The sequence below is a fragment of the Oryctolagus cuniculus genome, chromosome 15, assembly GCF_051225735.1.
Source record: "Oryctolagus cuniculus isolate XC-2025 breed Fujian yellow rabbit chromosome 15, ASM5122573v1, whole genome shotgun sequence".
NCBI lineage: Eukaryota > Metazoa > Chordata > Mammalia > Lagomorpha > Leporidae > Oryctolagus > Oryctolagus cuniculus.
The window spans coordinates 45,159,008-45,183,825 of NC_142881.1; the positions used below are offsets into that span (position 1 = coordinate 45,159,008).

Here is a 24,818-nt window from a genome sequence, read left to right on the forward strand (position 1 = left end):
TTATAAAGAATACAAAATGTATTTTGAAATAATTTCTCTTGGTGTAATATTCCCATGTATTTTGTTGTTTGTCTTATGTAATGATTAGATGGCCTTGAGATGACCTTGATGAATGGCACGCCTTATTCTGACTTTTGTGAGAAAGAAATTTTACTTTCAATTGTAATTCACATTCACCAAGATACAGTAACCACCTAACACATCTGGCCTGGATTGTTCCTGTAAGATGTCCATGTAACAGATCCCTTTGTTATTATAGAATCTACATTTTCTAAAAGGAGTGCAATGAGACTTTTTTTCAAGCACCTGAATTGAAACCCAAGCAATGACCTCAGCTCAATTAAAACTACAGAGGCCTGTGCCCTTCCTCCAGAAATTGTGATTGATTGGATTGGGGTGTGGCCTGGAGCTTGGAAGTCTTAAAAGAATGACAGGTTAATCTAATGAGACAAGTTTGGAGCTCACAGTCCTCAGTTTTTCTTTCTCAGATAAAGAAGTATTGATGTTTTGGCCTTAATCTTGGAATGGATTTGTGGAATGCCATATGGACTCAGCAGATGGGTATTAGAACTTGATTTTCCTAAACTTCCCTACAGAGAATTGCAGGTAGGAATGGTAATGCCCAGGGTGTATCTTGGGAATGTTATAACCTGTATGCTAAAGTAAAAGAATAGGGATGACTTGATAAATTTATCACTGAATGGGAAAGGGAAGAGGAGTAAGAATATACAGACTTTTTAAAATTTTTATTTATTTATTTGAGAGATAGAGTTACAAACAGTGAGAGGGAGAGACAGAGAGAAAGGTCTTCTTTCTGTTCATTCCCTCCCTAGATGGCCGCAACGGCCAGAGCTGCGCCGATCTGAAGCCAGGAGCCAGGTACTTCTTCCCGGTCTCCCATGTGGGTGCAGGGGCCCAAGCACTTGGGCCATCTTCTACTGCTTTACCAGCCCATAGCAGAGAGCTGGATTGGAAGAGGAGCAGCCGGGACTAAAACCAGTGCCACAGGTGGAGGATTAACCTACTGTGCCATGGTGCTGGCCCCAAATACACAGATTTTTAATGGTTCCACTCCCGAAACATATGGAGTTGAACAGGATGAATTATAGTTTTGTATTAAACAGTGGGGATTTTAATGAATTTCATGTGATATGATTTATTAGATGAAGAAAGCATCATAGCAAATTCTGGTGAACTACCAAAATGGTCTTGTAACAGACATTTATGTCCAAGAGGCATGAGACACGTTAACACCACTATCAACATTACTGTGCGCCAACTTCACAAAATTCCCTGGGCACAGAGCGTAATTCTAAACCTGTGGTTTCTATGCCTGCACCAACACCTAAAAACCATTTAACTTGTAGAGAGCTGTGGTCTTAAAGATGGCTGAAATCATTCTTCCAATGGCACAAAGTTAAACATCTACTGTGAACATAAACCTTTCATGTTTGATTCTTTAAATGAATGAGCAGACATATCCTATCACCGTGAAAGCCTTGTGCAGCAACTGCCAGGTGATGCAGGCCCGTTGGGGAAGGCACAGAGACTGTGCAGAAAGTAGTTTAAGTACCAAAGAAAGAAAGGCAGTAAGCCACCTGCTTAAGCTGCTCTCTAGTGTCTTCTAAATCTTTCAACTTTAGCCTCTAAATAATTGAAACTTGCTCTCATTTGAGGTGGCGAAAATACACACAGGTGGCCTAACTTCTAATTATTTAATACCCAATGAAAGGCACAGGTGTCAAAGACTTAAGGCGTCTGGACCTTCATTTAGGTGTACTAAATCTTGTCTTTCTTTTCTTTTAAATAAAACACCAACTGACTTGGTAATCCAGTGTGTCTGTGACTTCACTGGCTTTGCACTGTCACTGATAGGAGTACTTCTTTGGCTGTTCTAATTTGCTATGGAGGCTGCTGCAGCTGCTTTGAAAGTTTTTAATGTTCTCTGGGACTGTGGTTCTCAATCTTTGTTGTTGATTGGATCACCTACACTGATTGGAAAACCACTGTGGCTCTGTGGCCCATCCACAGAGCTCCTAACATAATTAGCATGGAGTGCAGCATGAGCATTGGAGATTTTTAAAGACCCTCAAATAATTGTAATGTACTGCAAAATTTGAGAGACATTATTCTGGGAAGTGTAGTCTGATATCTTTTTGACCTAGCATACTTAAATATTTGATTGGTTTTCCTTTTTTAAAAAGATGCATTTACCTGTTTGAAAGCCAGAGTTACAGAGGGAGTAGGGGGAGAGATCTTTTATCTGCAGGTTCACTCCCAAAATAGCTAAAACAGCAGAGCTTAGCTAGGCTGAAGCCAGGAGCCAGGAACTCCTTCCAAGTTTCCCACATGGTTGTCAGGAACTCAAGAACTTGGGCCATTATCCCGCCTTCCTGGGCACATTAGCAGGTAGCTGGGTCAGAAGTGGAGTAGCCAGGACTCAAACGTGTATTCCATTATAGGATACAGGTATCTCAAGCAACAGCATAACCCAATGCACCACAATACATGTCTGGGTTTTGCTTTTCAATAAAAGTAAATAGTAGGAGGGAATTGTCAACTTAGTCAAACTGTTGAGTGTGTTGTACAAACTTCACTTACCTTTAGGATAGACTGGGCTTGGAGCTTAAATAATGAAAATATTGCAGGAGATGAATTTACCCTGGAATTCAGGAAATACAAGAGTAGTCAGACAACTGCTTATCCAGTTATACAGACAAATAAAAAGAAATGAAGGATTAAGAATATCCAGGAAAGAACTATGTGTGGCTTAATTCTGTGTCTGAAGAATAAGCAAAATACGATTAAATGAATATATAAGAAGAATGCAAATTTGCCTCTATCCTGAGAATGATTAATGTTTGAAAATCAAATCTTAGGCTGGCACCGCGGCTCACTAGGCTAATCCTCCACCTTGCAGCGCCGGCACACCGGGTTCTAGTCCTGGTCAGGGCGCCGGATTCTGTCCCGGTTGCCCTTCTTTCAGGCCAGCTCTCTGCTCTGGCCTGGGAGTGCAGTGGAGGATGGTCCAAGTGCTTGGGCCCTGCACCCCATGGGAGACCAGGATTAGCACCTAGCTCCTGGCTTTGGATCAGTGCGGTGTGCCGGCCGCAGCGCGCTGGCCGTGGCGGCCATTGGAGGGTGAACCAATGGCAAAAGGAAGACCTTTCTCTCTGTCTCTCTCTCTCACTGTCCACTCTACCTGTCAAAAAAAAAAAATAATAATAAAATATTTAATTAGGACTAATGCAGGTTATGGTGAAATTAAATTAATCAGGTTTTACCAATTTAAACTTTAAAATTGTGAAATTGCAGCTATGTCTTACTGAATTTGAAATGATTTTTAAAAAATCTGTGATTATCTTAAAGCAAGAACAATTAAGACTAAAATCATTGTTTTCAAATGGTTTTAATGAAATGGGATTTCTGGGTTGAACTATTTTTTCAGGGAAATTATCATGTAAGCACCATTGTAACAATATAAACCACAATAGCTATCAAACCCCAACAAATATTTTCATGCTTGCAGGTTCTTCTTTTAAATATTTGTTTTATTTATTTGAACAGCAGATTGACCAAAGAGAATGAGAGACCATGATAGAGATCTTCCATCTCTTTGTTCACTACCCAACTGTCTGCAATGGTAGGGGCTGGGCCAGGCCAAAACCACGAGCCAGTAACTACATCCAGGCCTCCTACATGAGGGGCAGGGGCCCAAGTTCTTGGGACATACTACTTTGACTTCCACGTACACTGGCAGGAAGCTGGACTGGAAGCAGAGCAGTGGGGACTAAAAGAGGCCTCCCAATAGGGGATGCCAGCATCACAGGTGGTGGCTTAATCTACTGTGCTACAACATTGGCCCCCATTGTGGGTTCCTTTGCTATCCTATCTAAAGGTAAGCATTTCACCAATAACTTCTGTAAGCAAAAGTTATCTTTCTGATAATGATCCACTATTAGGCCTTCCGAGAATTAAATTTTCATTCATGTGCTCAATTTTATTTATTAATATTTATATATTTTGTTTATAAGATACACAATTTTTGAAAATCAAGGAATGTATTTTTATTTTTTTAAAGATTTTGTTTTATTTATTTGAAAGAGCTACAGACAGAGAGATATCTTCCATTTGCTGGTTCACTCCCCAGATTGCCTCAACAGCCTGGTCAGGGCCAACTAGAAGCCAGGAGCCAGGAGCTTCCTCAGGGTCTCCCATGTGAGTTGCAGGGACCCAAACATTTGGGCCATCTTCCACTGCTTTTCTAAGACCATTAGTAGGAAGCTGGTTTGGAAGTGGAGTAGCAGGAACACAAACTGGTGCCCATATGGGATGCTGGCATTGCAGGCAGTGGCTTTACCCACTACGCCACAATGCTGGCCCGATGGAATGTATTTTTCAAAAGAGATATATCCCATTAGCAAATCCCTCCTAGTTCCAAAAAATTAATGAAGCTTTGCTGTATTTTAAAATCTGTTTTTCTACTTCATTGATTTTTCTTTTTTTTGACAGGCAGAGTGGACAGTGAGAGAGAGAGAGAGACAGAGAGAGAGAGAGAAAGGTCTTCCTTTTGCCATTGGTTCACCCTCCAATGGCCACCGCTGCCAGCGTGCTGCAGCTGGCTTATCGTCCTGATCTGAAGCCAGGAGCCAGGTGCTTCTCTTTGTCTCCCATGCGGGTGCAGGGCCCAAGCACTTGGGCCATCCTCCACTGCACTCCCGGGCCATAGCAGAGAGCTGGCCTGGAAGAGGGGCAACCAGGACAGAATCCAGCACCCCGACTGGGACTAGAACCTGGTGTGCTGGCACTGCAGGCGGAGGATTAGCCTATTGAGCCGCAGGGCCGGCCTCTACTTCATTGATTATTTGACTGCCCTCCCTTTAACTCAGAAGCAATACATGAATTTGTCCTTATTGTAAAAATATGGGAAAAAAACATAGTTTCAAAGCCTTTACGGTTTCCTTCCTCTTCAAATCCTTTCTCTTCTTTAATCATAACAATTTAGTGTTTGATAGCCATCTGTCTAGTGTAAGTGAAACAGCCCTATATGTTTGGCTCTACATTTCTTTTTTTGGACAGGCAGAGTGGACAGTGAGAGAGAGAGACAGAGAGAAAGGTCTTCCTTTACCGTTGATTCACCCTCCAATGGCTGCCGCAGCCGGCACACCGCGCTGATCCGAAGCCAGGAGCCAGGTGCTTCCCCTGGTCTCCCATGGGGTGCAGGGCCCAAGCACTTGGGCCATCCTCCACTGCACTCCCAGGCCAGAGCAGAGAGCTGGCCTGGAAGAGGGGCAACCGGGACAGAATCCGGTGCCCTGACCGGGACTAGAACCCGGGGTGCCAGCGCCACAGGCAGAGGATTAGCCTAGTGAGCTAAGGCGCCGGCCCCTTGGCTCTACATTTCTCTATCCATTGAACATGGTTTGGAGAAATCTCAAAATGATATATAGATCACCACATTCTTCTGTAAAGGTTGCATATTTTGTACAGGACAGTTGTTTCCCTGTTGATTGGTCATGAGTCCAGTTATGTATTCTTCCAAGCAATGTAATGCTTGATATTATTAAACATTCCTTTGTTATCCATGCAAGTTTTGTTTAAATGAGTTTTTCACTTTAGCATGAGATGTACTGTTAATTACCTTTCTTTTTTTTAACTTTTCTTTAATGAATATAAATTTCCAAAATACAGCTTATGGATTACAATAGCTCCCCCCCCCATAAGTTCCCTCCCACCTGCAACCCTCCCCTCTCATGCTCCCTCTCCCCTTCCACTGTTAATTACCTTTCAACAGTAACTACCATATTATATTCCCACTCTTAGTGTTTAAGAGTAAATCCAATTTCTTGCATCTTTCTAGGTGGTGGATATTACCAGTATTTAATTTTTAACAAATAAATTCATGGAAATAGCTTGCATATTATTTTCATTTCCTTTTCATGGCTTATTAAGGAAATCGAACTATTTAAAGTGTTTATTGCCCAAATTCCTTTTCTGGATTTGAGTTCTCTTGTCTCTCTTACTGGCCTCTACAGCAGCATTCTCCTTAAGTCCAATCTCTTTGACAGGGCTTTCAAATATCTACCAGGAATCAAGATTAAAATCAAAATCAGACTATCTGAGGGCCGGCGCTGTGGCTCAGTGGATTAACGCCCTGGCCTGAAGCACCAGCATCCCATATGGGCGCTGGTTTGAGACCCAGCTGCTCCATTTCTGATCCAGCTCTCTGCTATGGCCTGGGAAAGCAGTAGAAGATGGCCCAAGTCCTTGGGCCCCTGCACCCATGTGGGAGACTTGAAAGAGGCTCCTGGCTCCTGGCTCCTGGCTTCTGATTGGTGGAGCTCCAACCACTGTGGCCACTTGGGAGGTGAACCAGTGGATGAAAGACCTCACTCTCTCTGCCTCTGCTTCTCTGTAACTCTGCCTTTTCAATAAATAAGTAAATATTTTTGAAAAAAGTGAAGTTTTATTTAAAAATGCTTTTACTTCTTGCTTCCTCTGAGAGCTACTCAAATAGTTGCTATTTGTTTCCATAATTTATAGTAACATGTGAATCTCAGAGATGCTCTTTCTTTAAAAAGAACTGAGTATGTGGCATACTAATTACTAGCAGGATTTTCCTCTATGGAAAAGAGGTCCTGGGAATGAAGGAAGAGGTACTGGAGTCCACATCCAAGCTGTGATGGGATGACATGCTGTGCACAGGCAGATACAGACAGGAATGGGGGCTAGGGACACCTGCTGAACAGAGACGTCATCGAGAAACAAGGGGCAGAGGGTGAAAACGGGGGTGTGGTGAAGCAGGAGAGACTAAGAGAACACCGTTGTGTGAAAAAACAAAACCAAACCAAGAAACTCCAAGCTGGGAATAGGGAGAAAAAAGCAGCCAGGAAAGCACATCTAATCTTTTCTTTAATTAACAGTGAATAGTTTCCAGGCAAATAATTTTATTGTTACGATTCCTTGATTGTAGTTGATTTATTTGATGTTTGATGTACATTTTGATAACATTTGACATTCATTTGTATTTCTGTTTCATTTTTGGGTGATGGCTTTGTGCAAGCTAGGAGTATGTCATTTTTATTATTTTTGATATTTTCACTTTGCTAATTCTTCTATGAATCACTCTAAAAATTTTGAAAGTGGTGGTGGTTTAGTTATTTATTTGAAAGGCAGAGCAACAGAGAGAGATGAAGAGACAGAGACACAGAAAGACCCTCCATCTGCTGTTTCACTACCCTACTGGCCACAACAGCCAGGTCTGGATCAAATTGAAGTCAGGAGCCAGGAACTCCATTCTGGTCTCCCACATGAACGGCAGGGGCCCAAGCACTGGAGCCGTCATCTGGTGCCCTCCTAGGTGCATCAGCAGGAATCCAGATTGGAAGCAGGGGGCAGTGCCGTGGCTCACTTGGCTAATCCTCTGCCAGCAGCGCCGGCATCCCAAATGGGCACCGGGTTCTAGTCCTGGTTACTGCTCATCCAGTCCAGCTCTCTGCTGTGGCCTGGGAAGGCAGTGGAGGATGGCCCAAGTGCTTGGATCCTTGCACCCGCATGGGAGATCAGGAAGAAGCACCTGGCTCCTAGCTTTGGATTGGCGTAGCGCCGGCCATAGTGGCCATTTAGGGGGTGAACCAATGGAAGGAAGACCTTTCTCTCTGTCTCTGTCTCTCTCACTGTTTAACTCTGCCTGTCAAAACAAAAACAAAAACAAAAACAGATTGGAAGCAGGGTAGTGGGTCTTAAACTCGCCTTCTGTCATGGGATGCACACAGCACAAGCAGCCCAATCTGCTGCACCACAATAACAGGCCCTATCAGCAAGTTTTCTGAAATAACAATGACTTCCGGAGGCTGGCATTGTGGCTTAGTGGATTAATCTGCAGCCCGAAGTGCTGGCATCCCATGTGGGTACTGGATGGAGTCCTGGCTGCTCCACTTCCTATCCAGCTCCTTGCTAACATGCCTGAGAATGCAGCAAAGGATGGTTCAAGTGCTTGGGCCCTTGTTATTCCCACGAGAGAACTGAATGGAGTTCCTGGTTCCTGGCTTCATTCTGGCCCAGTCCTGGCCTTTACGGCTGTTCAGGAAGTGAACCAGCAAATGAAGGTATCTTTTTCTCTCTGTGTCTCCACCTTTCAAATGAATAAATAAATCCTTTTTAAAAAGGAGAATGACTTCTGCTCTGTGCTTTCCTGTCAGTGCTATTATTTTACACTTGCCTTCATTTATTAGCCATTATTACTTGGATGCAAATATGAATTTTCCAGTGACACAGTTATGATAAATGCATGAAAAATTAGATAAAAATATACTCTTAGTGTGTTGAGTGAAGCATCAGGTCACTAATTTTAAGGCATAATATGACCTCAAAGCTTTTATCAGCAATTTTTAAAATAACTGGTGTTTATATAAATAATATAATTATTGGTTCTTGTATTCATCACTGTTTGAAGCTTCTGTCTCTTTTCCATCATAGGAAGCAGCAGTCACCACATATGATATATAATACTGGAAGTAGGTAACAGAATATTTTTTGGAAAAGGAGAAAAGAAGAACTTAAAATTTCTTGAGCTTTTTAGAGGACTATCACAATGAAGTGCTCATAGTGTTTAATGACGGACTCTTGTGGGTAACACCACACATGTGCATATTAACTCTAAGACGTGCCCTGTTTCTAAATGAAAGCTCCTGTTTGGCCAAATTTGGAATAATTCGGGCTTTGGAAGAAAAAAATGACCATATTAGCACAATCTATAGAAAAAAGGATTAAAAGGGCAAGTCATGTTTTAGGGAAAACCGTTGCGGCCACTGTATTTTTAAATTTAACCTGATGTTTTAATGGCAGCCTAAAAGTCAGAGGTTGTAGGGCAATTTCTAGGTTGTCTTATTTCTAACTTTACTTTGAGGGAAAAATAAGAATTCCATTTCATGGTTTATGTTTGATCATAATTTTTCCAAACTTGTTGTAGTGAGAAGAAATGTGTTTCAGGTTCAAAGATAGGGTTAGTTTAAAAAAAAAAAAAAACTTCTTTATTATTTGGAATCGATCTTCTGAGCCAGCAGTAGAATTTGTGAGGACATTGAATATTAAACTACATTTGCAAGTTGGGAGTAAAGGTAAGACACATATTCCATCCTAAGAAAAAGCAGAGTTCATCTGTTCAGAGAAGGTGTTGGTCAGAAATGGAGACTTGCTCAGAGAATTTTTACAAGCAGAGTTTAATGAAGGGGCAGATCATGGGTGTGTGGTCAGAGCTAGGCTTGTTCACCTGGAATTCCCTATCTGGTGGAGAGCTGATAAACAGAGACAATTCAGGGTGATAAATGCTCTGGTGGAGGCCTATGGCAAGAATGGTGGAGGTGATCTCATAGCACTCACAGGATAAGGGAAAAAGAAAATCAAAGGTTGCCATAAAGCCTGGAGCTTAGATGATCTTTTCAGCCATGGGGATGCATCATCTCTAATCTGAAAATCCATATCCAAAATGCTCTAAAATCTGAAACTTTGATTGCTGAGATGATGGGGCACAGTCAAAATGCAGATACACTAAATATATTGTACAAAGTTTCCTTCAGCCATGTATACAAAATATCTGTGAGGGTAGGGATTCGGCACAGTGCTAACACACCACTTGGGATGTCTGTAGCAAATATCAGAGTGACAACGTGAGTCCCTTCCTACCCCTCTGCTTCTGATCCAGCTTCCTGCTAATCTATACCCTGGGAGGCAGCATATGATGACTTGAGTCCCTGCCATCCAAGTGGGAGACCCTGATGGAGTTTCTAGCTCCTATATTCAGCCTGGCCCAGCCCTGGCGTTTTGAGCATTTGAGAGTAAGCCAACACATAGACTCTCTGTTTCTGTCTCTCTCTCCCTTCAACCTTTCAAATAAAATGAAAATAATTTTTAAAATTTCAAAAAATAGGCTGGCGCCGTGGCTCACTTGGTTAATCCTCTGCTTGTGGCGCTGGCACCCTGGGTTCTAGTCCTGGTTGGGGTGCCAGGTACTAGTCCCGGTTGCTCCTCTTCCAGTCCAGCTCTCTGCTGTGGCTGGGAGGGAAGCGGAGGATGGCACAAGTGCTTGGGCCTGTACCCACATAGGAGACCGGGAGGAAGCACCCGGCTCCTGGCTTCGGATTGGCGTGCAGTGGCCGTGCCGGCCATTTGGGGAGTGAATCAATGGAAGAAAGCCCTTTCTCTCTGTCTCTCTCTCACTGCCCAACTCTGCCTTTCAAAAAGAAATTTCAAAAGATATATATGAAACATAAATGAACTTCGTGTTTACACTTGGTTCCCTATCCAAGATATTTCATTATGTATATGCAAAATATTCCTAAATCCAAAGCACTCCTGGTCTAGGCATTTTGAGTATGAGCTACCCACTCTGTTTTATTTAATCCTCCCTTGTTTCCAGACTGAACCACTTGTTGGTGCAACAAATACAACCAAATTGTCTTGGGATAACATAGGAGAGGGGAATGGATGCTTTTAGAAATACTGTGACATGTGGGGCCACTGGAATCACTTGTTTGTTTAGAATCTAGGTTGTATACTCCTATGTAGTTATATTTGAAGTTTCCATTGCAACCTTAACTTCCATTTCATGCAGGTTTTTTCATTTATTAGGAGGAAAACATAAAATAATAACAGTTCCCCTGAGGCTTTACTCTGTGAGTCCATGTGAATTACAAATCCAACTGATTTCATCCCAAATTTTTTCACTTAAGTAATTTTGAGGACCCATAGGTTATCATCTCCTGTCTGGTCATAAATCTATCAACTGCCGTGGGACAGCTACCTGTACTATGGCAATCATTTTTTAATGTAATTTTTGTGTGTGCGAGAGAACAGATAACTGGGAATAGGGTAGGGTTTGCACCTAAGCATACAATTAGTGTTTGGGCTTTCTTGTCATTTACTGTATGTGGCTGTGTTTTTCAGCTCCTAAATCCTCCTGGAGTCCAGAAGGCTCTGTTGAATGTGACTTCTCCTCCTTCTGACCATTTCTATAGCTCTGCTACCTCCAACATCTCCTCCTGCAGTCTTCCACTGTGTAGGTGAGGCGTCTGCTAAATGCCACCACTGTTGTTAAATTCCCAAACTATCAGAGCTTTGCGTTTTGTGTATTATTTATTTTTCTAAAGAACATTTTATTTCAGAATAGATTTATATTTACAAAATGAAATTTGTGATATGGTAATGCAGAGTTCCCCTTTGCCTCTCACCCCATTTCTTCTCTTGACATCTCATATTAGTATCTTTGGTACACTCAGACTCTAGGTTAATGTGGGTATTAAATGTGCACTTAAACAGCTTTTCTCCACCTCCAAAATGTGTGAAACATTAAAAATCACTCTTATTATATTATAAAAGATGATACATTTATTAGTGATATCTATTAGGTAAAAAAATACTTGATAGAGTACGTGTTTGATACTGTCATTAAGTAGCCACTTGGGGTAACCACATCCAATATCAGAATACCTGGGTTTGAGTCCCAATTCCAGATCCTGAGTCCAGCTTTCTGCTCATATGCACCATTGGAGGCAGCAGTAAAAGCTCAAGTTGCTGGGTCCCTGCCACCCACGTTGGAGACATAGATTGAGTTCCAGTCTCGCAGCTTCGTCCTGGCTCATCCCTGGCTGCTATAGACATTTGTGGAGTTAATCAGCAGATAGAAAATACCTCTTTGTGTTGGCATGTCTCTATTACATTCTCTCTGTGTCTCTTTCAAATAAAAATTTTATAAAATAAATAGGAAATAAATGTAGTTGAAAAGTTTCGACTTTTTTCATCAGCTCCATTTATAAGGACAGTTCCCCCCACTGGGAGTTGCCTTGCCTCTGACCTATAAGCATGAGAGTCTTCCTCTTTACATGGTGATAAAATCCAAATCTGGCCAATTAGATTCTATTTCCAAGAATCTGGAGTTCAGTTCCAGCACAAACAAACAAATCTGCATTTCATTCTAACAATGGATTACATCAATGGGGGCTGTTTGATTCGGTGATGTACAAGTTATATATATATATATATACACACACACACATATATAAATATATATATTTAGACAGTTCTTGCATTTCTCTGAATTTTGGTCCTAGGTCCTTTTTGAGAACTCTGATATACTCTTAATACCTTATGATAAAATCCTTTCTCTATTAAAATTTGATTTTATTTTGCTTGAGGCAAGTCCTAATTAATACCAAGTTAGGGAATACATTTCTTCTGTGCCTCTATTTTGGAATCAGAAAAACACAGATCATCTGAATAGCACCACCTTCAGAAACCTAAAAAGGAAAAGTAGGGAAAAATATAAATCACCTCATAGATCATTAGCTATTATAAATTACTTTCCTGAGAGAAGTACCCTATCTCCCACAATGCTACAAACAGCAGGTATTTGGCCTAGTAATTAAGATTGCTACTGAGACATTCACATCCCATATTGGAGTACTTGGGTTAAGTACACTGTTTAAGCTTCTGACTCCAGCTTCCTGCTAATGCAGACACTAAGAGCCAGCAATGATGACTCAAGTAATTGGGTTCCTGCCATCCATGTGGGAAACTTGGATTGAATTTCCAGTTCTCAGCTAAGACCCTGGAAACCAGGGGCCGTTGTCTGCATTTGAGGAGTGAGTTAGCAGATGGGAGTTCTCTCTTTCTGTCTCTCTGTAGGTCAAATAAACAAACAGCAGTGTAACTGTAAAGAAGGGGAAATTACACATATTTGGAGAGATCTGGAATGGCTTCTTAGAAATGAACTTCTTGAAGAATTGTTAGGGTTTGGGGAAAGGTGAGATGGGGCCTGTGGCAAGACCACAGGTAGGAAAAAGACATGTAAAGCCAAGAAGTGTTGGTTCTATTGAGGGACTCAGAGTGGTTGTTTTGGACTGTATTTTAAATATTGGGTAAAAAAGTGCTCAGAATGGAAACCTGATTATTATGTTAAAGCCATGTTGACATTGATGGTGATGAAGGCCACTAATTATTAAAAGTTTCCTTGAATAAAGTACTAAATAGCAGTATTTAAATTACTAAACAGACACCTTCACATTGTATTCTTACACCTATCATAAAGAAGATGCTCTTGTTAGCTCCATCTTACATTTTGCAGAGGTATCTTGCAGCTTGTTCAAGTCCCACAACATGTGAGTAGAAGAACCAGGATACAATTATTAGCATTTGGAGTCCATAGCTCTTAAAATATGACATGTTATTGTAGAGGTAAAAAAAAAATGTGATGGAGCAGGCGCTGTGGCACAGTGGGTTAAAGCTCTGGCCTGCAGCACCAGCCTCCCATAAGGGTGCCAGTTGGAGTCCCAGCTGCTCCACTTCCAATCCAGCTGCCTGCTAATGCACCTGGAAAAGCAGCAGAAGACTGCCCAAGTCCTTGGGCTTCTGCATCCATGTAGGAGACCTGGAGGAAGCTCCTGGCTTCAGATTGGCTCAGCTCCAGCCCTTGCGGCCATTTGGGGAGTAAACCAGAGGATGGAAGACCTCTCTCTCTGTTTAGACCTTTTTCTATAACTCTGTCTTTCAAATAAATAAAATAAATCCCCCCCACCAAATATGTGTATTTAACAGAGGGTAGGGAAGAGCTTAACTGACAAAGTTCGGAAGGTACTTTGGCAGTACTGTGTATTTAGGATGAATGAATTAGAGTGAAAATTATCCATGAGGTGAAAAATAATTTAAAGCCATTACAGGGGCCTGCACTGTGGCTTAGCAGGTTAAAGTCCTTGCCTGTATTGCCAGAATCCCATTTGGGAGCTGGTTCAAGTCTTGGCTGCTCTACTTCTGATCCTGCTCCCTGCTAATACACCTGGGAAAGCAGCGGGGCTCAAGTCCTTGGGCCCCTGCACCCATGTGGGAGACCCAGAAGAAGCCCCTGGTTCAGATAGGCTCAGCTCTGGCCTTTGTGGCCATCTGGGGCATAACCCAGTGGGTAGAAGCCCCCCCCCAATACTCTTTTAAATAAACAAAATACATCTTTCCTTCCTTCCTTCCTTCCTTCCTTCCTTCCTTCCTTCCTTCCTTCCTTCCTCCTTCCTTCCTTCCTTCCTTCCTTCCTTCCTTCCTTTCTCTCTCTCTCTCTCTCTCTCTCTCTCTCTCTCTCTCTTTCTTTCTTTCTTTCTTTTAAAAAGAGGCCATTACAAATGCTAAGGGCAGAGTGCTTAGTTAGGGGATAGAGGTTTTAGAGAAACTTTACAGGAACATGTTTTTTCTTAAAGTTGGTGGTTGATTGCCACAGGAATGGTGAGAACTGCTATTGATGTCCATCGATTCTTTTATGTATCTGTACCCATCAATACGTTAAAAACTGGAGAGCTGCAGTAGGGAGGAGAAGGATGGAAAGAGATGCCAAAGGAAGTAGAAAATAAAATTACTAACTTTCAGAGGATTTACCATTCCACTGAAGAAGCATGATGGGCATGTGAAGTGGAGATTGGAGCATGTGAAGTGATTGGAGAACAATTAAAGATTTAAAAAAAAAGAGAATTGTGTGAAGCAAATTCTTGGAGAGGCAGACCTTGGTGAAGGGAGAAAACAAAGGAAGAGACGGCTGGGGTGGGAAGCCTGGGAATCATGGAACGATGATACTGAGAAATCTCTTAAGACTCCCAGTTTATCCCCTCGGGCTGGGGATCGCTGAGTTGAACACCAAACCTTAAAGTTTCAAAGCCTCAGCCTGTGCCCTCTCTAGTGTCTTATCTCCCTGCTTTTCTTTTTTTTGACATACCATAGTCTTTTCAAAAGCACAGGTTACTTTTATTACTGTTTGAAAAAAATCTCTGGGCAAAACGAGCATGTTTTAAATTGATCCAGCTGCTTGGTGTTACTCAGGGTTGGTTCAGCATTTACTAGATGATATCTATATTGGCTAAACATTTCAGGCTGGGTTCTGTCAGAAGCACCTGTGGGGCTTGGCTACTGTGTAAATCCCTGGTCTTGTTGGAGTTAAAGCATTAGCGTGCAGTCTGCCTCCCAGAATTCAAATTCCACCTTTTGTAAGCTGCAGGTCCTCAATATGGATCAATGGGAAATAGGAATAACGATGGGACTACATTGAAAATCTCTAACTTGGAATTATTAAACTCTAAACACTCTAAAATCTGAAACTTTCCAAGCACTGACATGGAACCAAAGAGTGGAATGTTCCACTCCCAACTTCATGTGAGAGGTAGCAGTCAGGATGCAGCTGTGTTACTGTGTAAAATTATCTTCAGGCACTTGGATATGAGATATGTGAGACATTATTGGATTATGTTTGTGGTCTTGGGTTTATCCCCAAAATATCTCATTATGTGTGTGTAAATACCCCCAAATCTGAAAATGGCTGAAATATTTCTGGACCCAAGCATTTCAGATAAGAGCTACTCAGCCTTAGTACCTATCTGTACTGGGCTTAAGGAGAGGGATAAAACAAGACAATACCTGAATGCAAGTGGGTTAGGCAAATGCCTGGCACATAGTTAAGGATTTCTAATTATTATAAATTCTTAAAGTGTCAAGGATATTATAAAAGACATATTTTAGAATTGAAAGTTTCTGATGTGACTGCTGGGAAAAAAGGTTTGAGCACTGTTGCTGTAATACTTTATTTATTTATTTTTTTTCATGGATTCAGATCATGTCCAGGGTCCTAGGTCCTAGGCCTTGCTTTGATCTCCTCTCCAGCCTCCATGCTCCTCTTTGCTGTTTTGGTTTTTCAGCCAGTGTACCAGTTATAGCAGGAAAGATGTTCTAGAAAGATGGTGGTATTTGTAAGAGGACACTATTCTACAAAAAAAGAAATAAACATTTGTACAATTGGCCTACATTAAACAGCTCCAATGAAATGGAAAGTCACAGAGAATAAAATTTATCTTTTCTCAGACTCACTATAACTAAGTCTGTCAAAAATAGTATTTTTGCTAAAGTGTTGTGTCAGAGATCCAAAAGAATGACTGCAGTTTCTAAACTGTTCCTTGCTGCCTCTTATTGTTGATGTTCTAAAGCAGGTATTAGGGGACAGGTATTTGGCACAGTCATTCAGAATACACTTGGTTGCTTTCATCCCATTTCAAAGTGAGTGGGTTCAAGTCCCAGCTCTGATTCCAATTCCAGATTCTTGCTATGTATACTCTGGAGGGCAGCACGTGATAGTTCAAGTATTCGGATCCTTGCCACCCAAGTGGGAGACCTGGAGTGAGTTCTGAGCTCCTGACTGTTACAGGCATGTGGGGAATGAACCAGTGGATGGAAGCTTCATTATGTCATAGGGTATTTAGTTAGGAAGAAAGTTTCTTGCATGTAAAATCTCTCAGGAATGAGAAATTGATAGCAGTAAAATAAACTCTCTAGAACTGGACAATGTGACCACTTACCCTGTCAGATTTGAAGAAACAACACAGGACATGCCAAAATAGATCCCAAACTCATCTGCCTTTGCCTGCTGGCCTGAATGTTAGCTAGTGGAGTCATTCATCCAGGTCAGACTACAATCCCACATTTCTTAAATCCCTCTGGCACCTTGCTAGTCATATGCTCTCATCGATTCAGACGTGACTTTCCAAAACACCTAAGCAGAAGTTTCAGCCTCCAGACATTCTCTTTCCTATGCAGCCTATGGCTCTGCCATCAGTCTTTTTATTCACTCTTCTCTCTGAGTCTCTGTAGTCATTATTCAGCAGCTCTTTGACATGATACCTGGTATTGACACTTTTTAACATTATTTTAAAAAAATTTTAATGCTTAACATAATCACCTGTCACTCCAGATATTAACCGCCATTTCCACAAACTTTATCACTTCAGTAACACCTCTCCTGATAACTGTCTCATTCCTGACCACTCATCGCCTCTACTATACTTAGTTTGAGTTCTGTCTAGCAGTTTTCCAAATACCATTGTAGGCCGGCTCTTTCATTGTTTCTTTAAATATTCATTTGTTTGCCTTTTCCATACTGCAAAAGTAACTTCTATTTCTTTAATTTCTTCCTCTAGAACTAGAATACTATTGATGGTGCAATATTTGGTGAATCAAATTATGGTGGGAAATAGCATTCTGAAATACATAAGGATAGAGAAAATAACACTATCCCAATAGTAAGGATAAGTGAAAGTTAATTGAGGACTTCATGTGCTTTGTGTAGTATGCTTATATGCACTTTTTTTTTTTGTCTAAAACTCAAAACAACCCAGGAAGCAAATTCTCAAAGTTGACTAATCTGACAGATGATGAAACAGAAAAGTGTGGGGTTTGTGTAAGTTAACAGTCCTGGCTAGTAAGAACTTAACTCCAGAGACAGAGCAATGAACTGTTTCTCTACTCTGCCTCCATTGGAACTAAGCCATTGATATTGAGGAGTTTTTCTTTTCTTCAAGTCTTTCTCTTAACAAAGTGTCCATTATTTTAATTTCTTTATATTAAGAATAACAAGAGTACAAATATAAAGTTTGAGTGCTGGCATTAAAACACTGTTCTGACATTTAATAATACGTTTTATCCCTTAATAGCTAGTTCATTTATTAGTAAAGATGGTAACATTAGCCACCACGTAGAGTTGTTCTGGCAATGAATGATGACAAGCCATGTGAAGAACGAGTAAGTCAGAGAGGAAGATGCACCGTAGGCAGTTAAGGAAGGCTTGCTAATAGGGTGATGAGGAAGATGATATTCCCCAAATGTCCTCTTTCTGCATAGGCAAAAAATTTCTAGGTTATACTCCTTGATTTATGGGGATGAACCTGGCAAAAATTATCTTTATTTCATGTTGTTTTACCTGTATCTTCCAAAAAACTGAGAGTTTTAGCTGTGTTGAGTCCCTAGAATGACTTGCAGAATGAAACTTACTCAGCAGCTTCAGAACCTCACAGGTTCTGTAAAGAGAAAAGCTTGAATAACTTCCTGAATCAAGATTGCTACTCATGCACATGGCACATGACAGAGAAAGCCCATCTGACATGGAGGTTTACAACCCAGGCTGATATGCCTGTACAGTCAACTGAAGGGAATCCTACAACTGAAAACTACACCAAACATACCGCCCATCTTCCTAGTTTCTTCAATTCAGTATAGCAGTTCTGGTAGGTTTTTATTTTCTCACTGAGAGCTGCACTACTCTTAAATAAACATGATTATAGCCTAGAAGAGCTGCAGACGGCTTCAGATGCTAAAAATAAAATAGTTAAAATGGAGAGACTTCAATTAGATGCGGGCTGCTCAACAATTTAACTTCTAATTGTCTTGTGGTTATTCCACAACTAGGAATTGACCATATTCCGTTTAAAGGAGATTGAAGGGCTCAGAAAAATATATGAAGTGGAATTTTTTGTTTCAGAGTCCTGATCGCTAGAAAAATGAGCAAAAACAATATATTTCTACTCAAAAATATAGAATATAAATTTGCATCTTAGAATTTTCATTTTTTCAAAGTGGCTTAGAATCTCCCAGACATGGAAATTAAAGCAAAAATATTGCTTATTGGTAATAATGTTTCAACCAAAAGGCTCACTTCTTATTGAGAATGGCAAAAGCAGATCATTCTCAATAAAATAAAAGTCATTCCAAGTTCTCAGTTTCTACTTCATTCATGAAAAAAATTTCCAGGGCATATACATTAATCTGATATTTTCTAAAATCTTTTTATAGCTTTAGAAGCATGCCATTGCTTTATAAAATAAAAAAAAATGACTGTGTTTCTTTTGGCTTGTTATGTGGAATTGAAAATAGGCAATGAATCATTTGATAGTTCAGTGTGAAGGCAAATGGATCATTTTTCATATTATGGTGGTGAAAAGGCTATTTCAAAAGCTATCATGTGAATGATGTAGAATAAATACACACATGCATGAAAAATGTAATTATATATATTTATGGTCTTACCACCCTAGACCTAAATCCAAAGCCATAGTTATTTGGATTTATCTAACACTTAGATATTATTTGCTGCCCAATCCTAAGTACTCTGAAATAAAGTATACATTGTTTGGTGGGTGGGTGAAGTGAGTTTTAAGCAACACAAGTGATCAAACAAGTTCTTAAGTCTCTGAAATATGTTTTGCTGGCTGAATCTACTCTGTTTCTTTATACAGATATTTGTCCTCCTCTCCTCATTACTCACACCTTAGTATTGTTCTAGACTTCATTCTTCCATGTCCTCTTGGTTCTTCACCTGCATTCTTAGGACAACTTCATCTTTGTACTTTGTTTTAACTACCACTGATACAGTAAAAATTCTAGTATCTCTGTGTGTGGATAGTCAATATATACATACACACCTAAAGCTAAATGCACATGCATACATACATATGTAGGTTATACAAGCATGACAATGTGCATGTATATAATATGTTAATATAGTATACATGAAGAAAGAGGCTGTGTGTCCTAATGTCACTCTTAAACTATATAATTGGTTCAACTGATGCTCAAAGTCTGTATATCTAAAACTGAAATTGAAACATAATTTTATAAATTACTCTTTTTCCAATTATTCCATTTTTTTCAATTAGTAGAATCCATTCAGTTACCAAAAATGGAACTTAAATATTACTTACTTATTTTATTGATTTGAAAGGTAGAGAGAGAAAAATGAAAGAGGGAAACAGAGATCTTCCATCCCCTGATTCACTCCTCAAATGACTGCAACAGCCATGATTTGGCCAGGCTGAAGCCAAGACCCTGGAACTTCCTCAGGGTCATCCACATGGGTTTCAGGAACCCAACTACTTGACCTTTACCTGTAGCTTCTCAGGACAAGCATTAAAAGGAAGCTGAAATGGAAGCGGGGCTGAGACTCAAACTCAGAGACTCTAACAGGGGATGTGGGCATACCAAGCAGCTATTTAACCAGTGTGCCAAATTCTCACTCCCCAAAATTGGGATTTAATTGCTACTCTCTTAATCCTTCCTCCTGTGTCTATCCAATCCATTCCTTAATGATTCAGGATTTTAAATTCTTGGATTATTGAGATAACTTTGCAACTGGAGTTCTCTATTCCAATTTTGCTCCCAACTAATTCAGTCATTTTCATCTCAAGTTTCTCTTTTTCTTAAATCCTGAAGTGGATACCCATTTCCTTTAGAAATAGAGTAATGCATCCAGTTTAAAGAGAGTAATATACTTTTGTTGTTGTTGTTGGAAATTGCAAACTTTTCCTAGCCTAATGCCCGACTCCTATTCATTACTGTATTGTACTTGATTCTCCAAAATACCCAGATAATCCAATATACCAAAATCAAGTTCCTCTGTCTTCTCTCATATTGCTCCATCAGCCTAGGTGAGGTTCAAAGTGATACTCAAATTTTACTCCATCTAAAGAGTTTCCCATGTGTTTGACCAAAAGTTAACCATTCTCTTTGTGTATGTTCTGGTATATAACATCCTACCCCAAAACTTAGTAACTTAAAGTAATGACTATTTTGCTATGTTTCATGATTTTGTGGATCATGAATATGGGCTGGGCTGAAATGATTGATTCTTTATAGTCAGCCTGGATGTGTAGTGACCTTCCATAGGGGACTGGACTGTGATAGGGAAAAAAAATCCAAGGCAAAATAAATTTAACAGTGTTTATTTAAATAAAGAGCAAGTCATGAATTGAGTAGCATTCAGAACCAGAAGAGGTTCACAGAGATGAATCCAGCAGTGTGAGCAGCTGGATTTGTTGTAGGATGAACATGGAAGCAAAGCAGATAAAACCCTTCCTTGCAAGGCTGCCTTTTTTGGTCACGGAGACTTTAAACATTTGCCTTGTTTGAGTATGGGTTGATCAGTTGGCTGCCCACGAGTGGCTGTGATCTGAGTATTTGTTACCAAAAAATTCTCTTTGGTTAGGTTTTGGTTTGTTTCTTTAACTAAGGTTATGGAATATTATTATGGGGACTGAAAGTACAGACATAGCTTTAGGCAAATGGCCACCTGCTAATTTGATTTAATAGCAGGTTTAAGGGTCTCACATGGTTTTATTCACAAGCTGGGTACATTGAAGGGGATGGCTGAAAAGCAGAGCTCCCCTCTGTTTCTCCATGTAACCCCAAAGACCGCCCATGTGGTGTCTCCAGGAGGGTAACAGAAGAGAAATGCTCTCGAGTGTTAGATGATATTTCTCAACTAGTCAAGGGTGTTTTAAATTGTGAAATAAGTGACATTCCTCCACCCTGCATGCCCTCCACTTCATTATAAGGGTACATTTTTGTTTGAAAGTTGGAGAAGAAAATTTTCCTAGTTAGCCTGATTTCTCATTTTCCAAATTTGATTGACTACAAGCTTTACCCAACATTAAAACGTAAATTTGGGGCTGGTGTTGTGGTAGAGCAGGTCAAGCTGCCGCCTGCAATGCCAGCATCCCCTGTGTGCACCAGTTAAAGTCCCAGCTGCTCCACTTCCAACGCAGTTCTTTACTAATGCATCTAGGAGAGCAGCAGAAGATGGCCCAAGTACTTCAGAAACTGGTTTGGTATTCCAGGCTCCTGGCTTGACTTTGGCCCTACTCTGGCTCTTATGGCATTTGGGGTATAAGACAGTGGATGAAAGATCTCTCTATCTCTCTCTATCTCCCCATTTTTCTGTAACTTTGCCTTTCAAATAAATAAATACATCTTTAAAAAACAAAATAAAATAAAGTGTAGATTCACAAGGAACCCTCCAGATGGAGATTCCTAAATCTGGGCAAAATCTGGCAAATCTGGGATATACAGTCTTAAACCCATAATCCCTGATCTAATATAAGAATACTTTAAGAACTTTTAATTAGAGGGGTCAGTGCCACGGCTCACTTGATTAATCCTCCGCCTGTGGCACTGGCATCCCATATGGGCGCCGCGTTCTGGTCCCAATTGCTCCTCTTCCGGTCCAGCTCTCTGCTGTGGCCCAGGAGGGCAATGGAGGATGGCCCAAGTGCTTGGGCCCTGCACTCGCATGGGAGACCAGGAGGAAGCACCTGGCTCCTGGCTTTGAATAGACGCAGCGCTGGCTGTAGCGGCCCTTTGGGGAGTGAACCAAAGGAAGGAAGACCTTTCTGTCTGTCTCTCTCACTGTTTATAACTCTACCTGTCAAACAAAAAAAATTTAAAAACCTTTTAATTAGAAATAAATTCTATATTACTAACTTTAGAAAAAAGTGTTTCTAAATTACTGAAGAATTGTCCTTAAAATGTTTCTCACAACAAGAATCAGGCTGAATTGAAGAATCAACCAAATGCATTTCTTTTTTATGAGTATTGAACACATCTAGGAAGGCGCTGAAGGAGTCTTCTCCATTTCCCATTACAGACTGAATGATTGTGTTCCCTCAAATTCATACACTGAAGTCCTGTTCCCAAGCCTACCTGCGCCTTCTCTGGGTTCTGACCCACACAACTCTGAGAAATGAAATTCTGTTGTGTAAGCCATACAATCTGTGGCCTTTTTTTTAAAAAAAGATTTATTTATTTATTTGAAAGTCTGAGTTACACAGAGAGAGGAGAGGCAGAGTGAGAGAGAGAGAGAGGTCTTCCATCTGATGGTTCACTCCCTGGATGGCCAGCCAATCTGAAGCCAGGAACCAGGAGCTTCTTCCAGGTCTCTCATGTGAGTGCAGGGGCCCAAGGACCTGGGCCATCTTCTACTGCTTTCCCAGGCCATAGCAGAGAGCTGGATTGGAAGAGGAGCAGCCGGGACTAGAACCGGCACCCATATGGGATGCCAGCGCTTCAGGCCAGGGCGTTAACCGGCTGCACCAAGCGCTGGCCCCTCTGTGGCCTTTTGTTATAGCAGCTGAGGTGATTCAGACAACCCTTTTATAAATAATAAAACTCAGACCCATTTTTTTTATTGAGATTACTTAAGTAGACTCATATAAAAGGGGAAATCATCACTAATCCAGTACATCCACCTATTTTCTTACATAGATACTTTCTATCTACTAAATTAATTGCTGGGTACTTAAGTTTTCCTTTACTTCCAAGGCCTCTAGAATTCAGCTGCATCATTTGTTAAGCAATACTGACAGTATTTGGGAGCATAGGTGGACACAACAAGGCTTTGTCATAGGTTTGTCTATTTTTTTTTAAAGAGTTATTTTATTTATTTGGAAGAGTTACAGAGAGAGCTAGAGTCAGAGAAAGAGAGAGGGGGTCTTCCATTCCACTGATTCACTCCCCAAATGACTGCAATAGCCAGAGCTAAGCTGATCTAAAGCCAGGAGCCAGGAGTTTCTTCTGAGTCTCCCATGCAGGTGCAGGGGCCCAAGGACTTGGGCCATCCTCCACTGCACTCCTGGGCCACAGCCGAGAGCTGGATGGGAAAAGGAGCAGCAGGGACCAGAACTGGCGCCCATATGGGATACCGGTGCTGCAGCACTGGCCCCACATAGGTTTGTCTTGTTTTTGGTGTTGGACATTAGAAGATCACTGAGTAAACTTAACCAAATGACGTTTGAAAAGCTGTTTATGATTTTAAAACACATTATATTTTATTAAAACTCTCAGTGAATATCTAATCACAATATCTATTAAAATAACTTTCTCAGGGGTTATTTGAATAAGGTTTCCAAGCAAAGGTTTAACCACAGTAGTTTTACTTTTAAATCTCACGTCTTATAAAAAGAATCTTTATATGCTTCAAAATTGAATCCTTTTTGAAAAATAAAATGGGAGGTTACTCATTTCACTTTTTCTGTTATTGCAGTAGTCGCTAAATTGATTATTTTCTAGAAAACAAAATTGATACTATACTCAGAAAAATGTGACCATAGCATGAGGTAGCCAATAACAATTAATGGTATTATCCCAACTCACGTCAATTAATATTGTGGGTATTACTTGCTTACGTGCTATGATTTATGTAAGAGGCTTTTGCCTCAGATACACTGAGATTCTCTAATCTGCCTGTTAGGAGAGCCTAGACATGTTAGTTCACGTTTCTGATTTTTATGTTCCTCCTCTATGAAATGGGCTTGATAAAAATTATATTCATCATGAACAGTTCTTTGAACTTGTGATATTTAGAACTGTGCCTGACATATACTAAGTTAATGTTAATGACTGTGATTATTAAAAAACTGGATCTTAGCCTTTTCATCTGAATTTTGTGATCGCTTTTTCAAAACACTGCTCATGGATTTGGTTCTTACGTTAGAAATCAGTTGTGCATAGCATACAAGTGGATTGCTGCTGAAAGTTCTCAGCAACGGATCATCTCTGTGGTCCACTAGAGGTCAAGGGTGGTTCTTTTAGTCTTGCTCTATATGATTTCTACATGCAAGTTCAGGTACTGATGTTGGTTCACCTTTTTGGAATCATTTTTTTAAAGGGTGGTATAAAGGACTGGAGGTGAGCACTGGAATCCAAGTCAGGAGATGTAACCACTAACCCACGACATAGGACTGTGGCTATTGCAGCCATTTGGTCTATGCATTCAGGATGTCCGTATCTCAACATTTTGAACTGCCATATAATATTTCTATATTCCTGAATTCTCCTCTTAGTTGTGTCACTTGCCCAAACTCAGGCTTTGAAATCTCATGCCTACATCTTCTCCAATGCCAAATAAAGATATATTTTTAAAGTTCTCTGGTATATTCTTTCTGTTCATTTCATGTTGGCTCTTATCTAAGCCCCATTATCTTTGGTATGGATTTTGTAGCAAAAATCCTTACAAGCCTTTGAACTATTTCTAGTCTCTTCCCACTCTAATGTATTCCATACATACCACTGATTCAGCCTCCATGAAGCAGGACTACATGGCTTCAACTTGACTTTGTAGTCTTCACCTCAATATTTTCCAAATATGCCTTATCATTTTAGTCCAAATAGTCTGATCACTCACTGTTCTCCAGGAATATTTT

The 24,818-nt window shown here is 40.5% G+C and overlaps 1 long non-coding RNA gene across 1 annotated transcript; it reads left to right on the forward strand.

Annotated features, from left to right (window-relative positions):
• Positions 1-418: 418 nt before the first annotated feature.
• LOC149121984 (uncharacterized) lies at positions 419-24,468 on the forward strand. The gene is made up of 3 exons (XR_016221342.1): positions 419-606; positions 10,945-11,060; positions 24,284-24,468. It is a non-coding gene; the product is annotated as an uncharacterized LOC149121984 (long non-coding RNA).
• Positions 24,469-24,818: the final 350 nt, after the last annotated feature.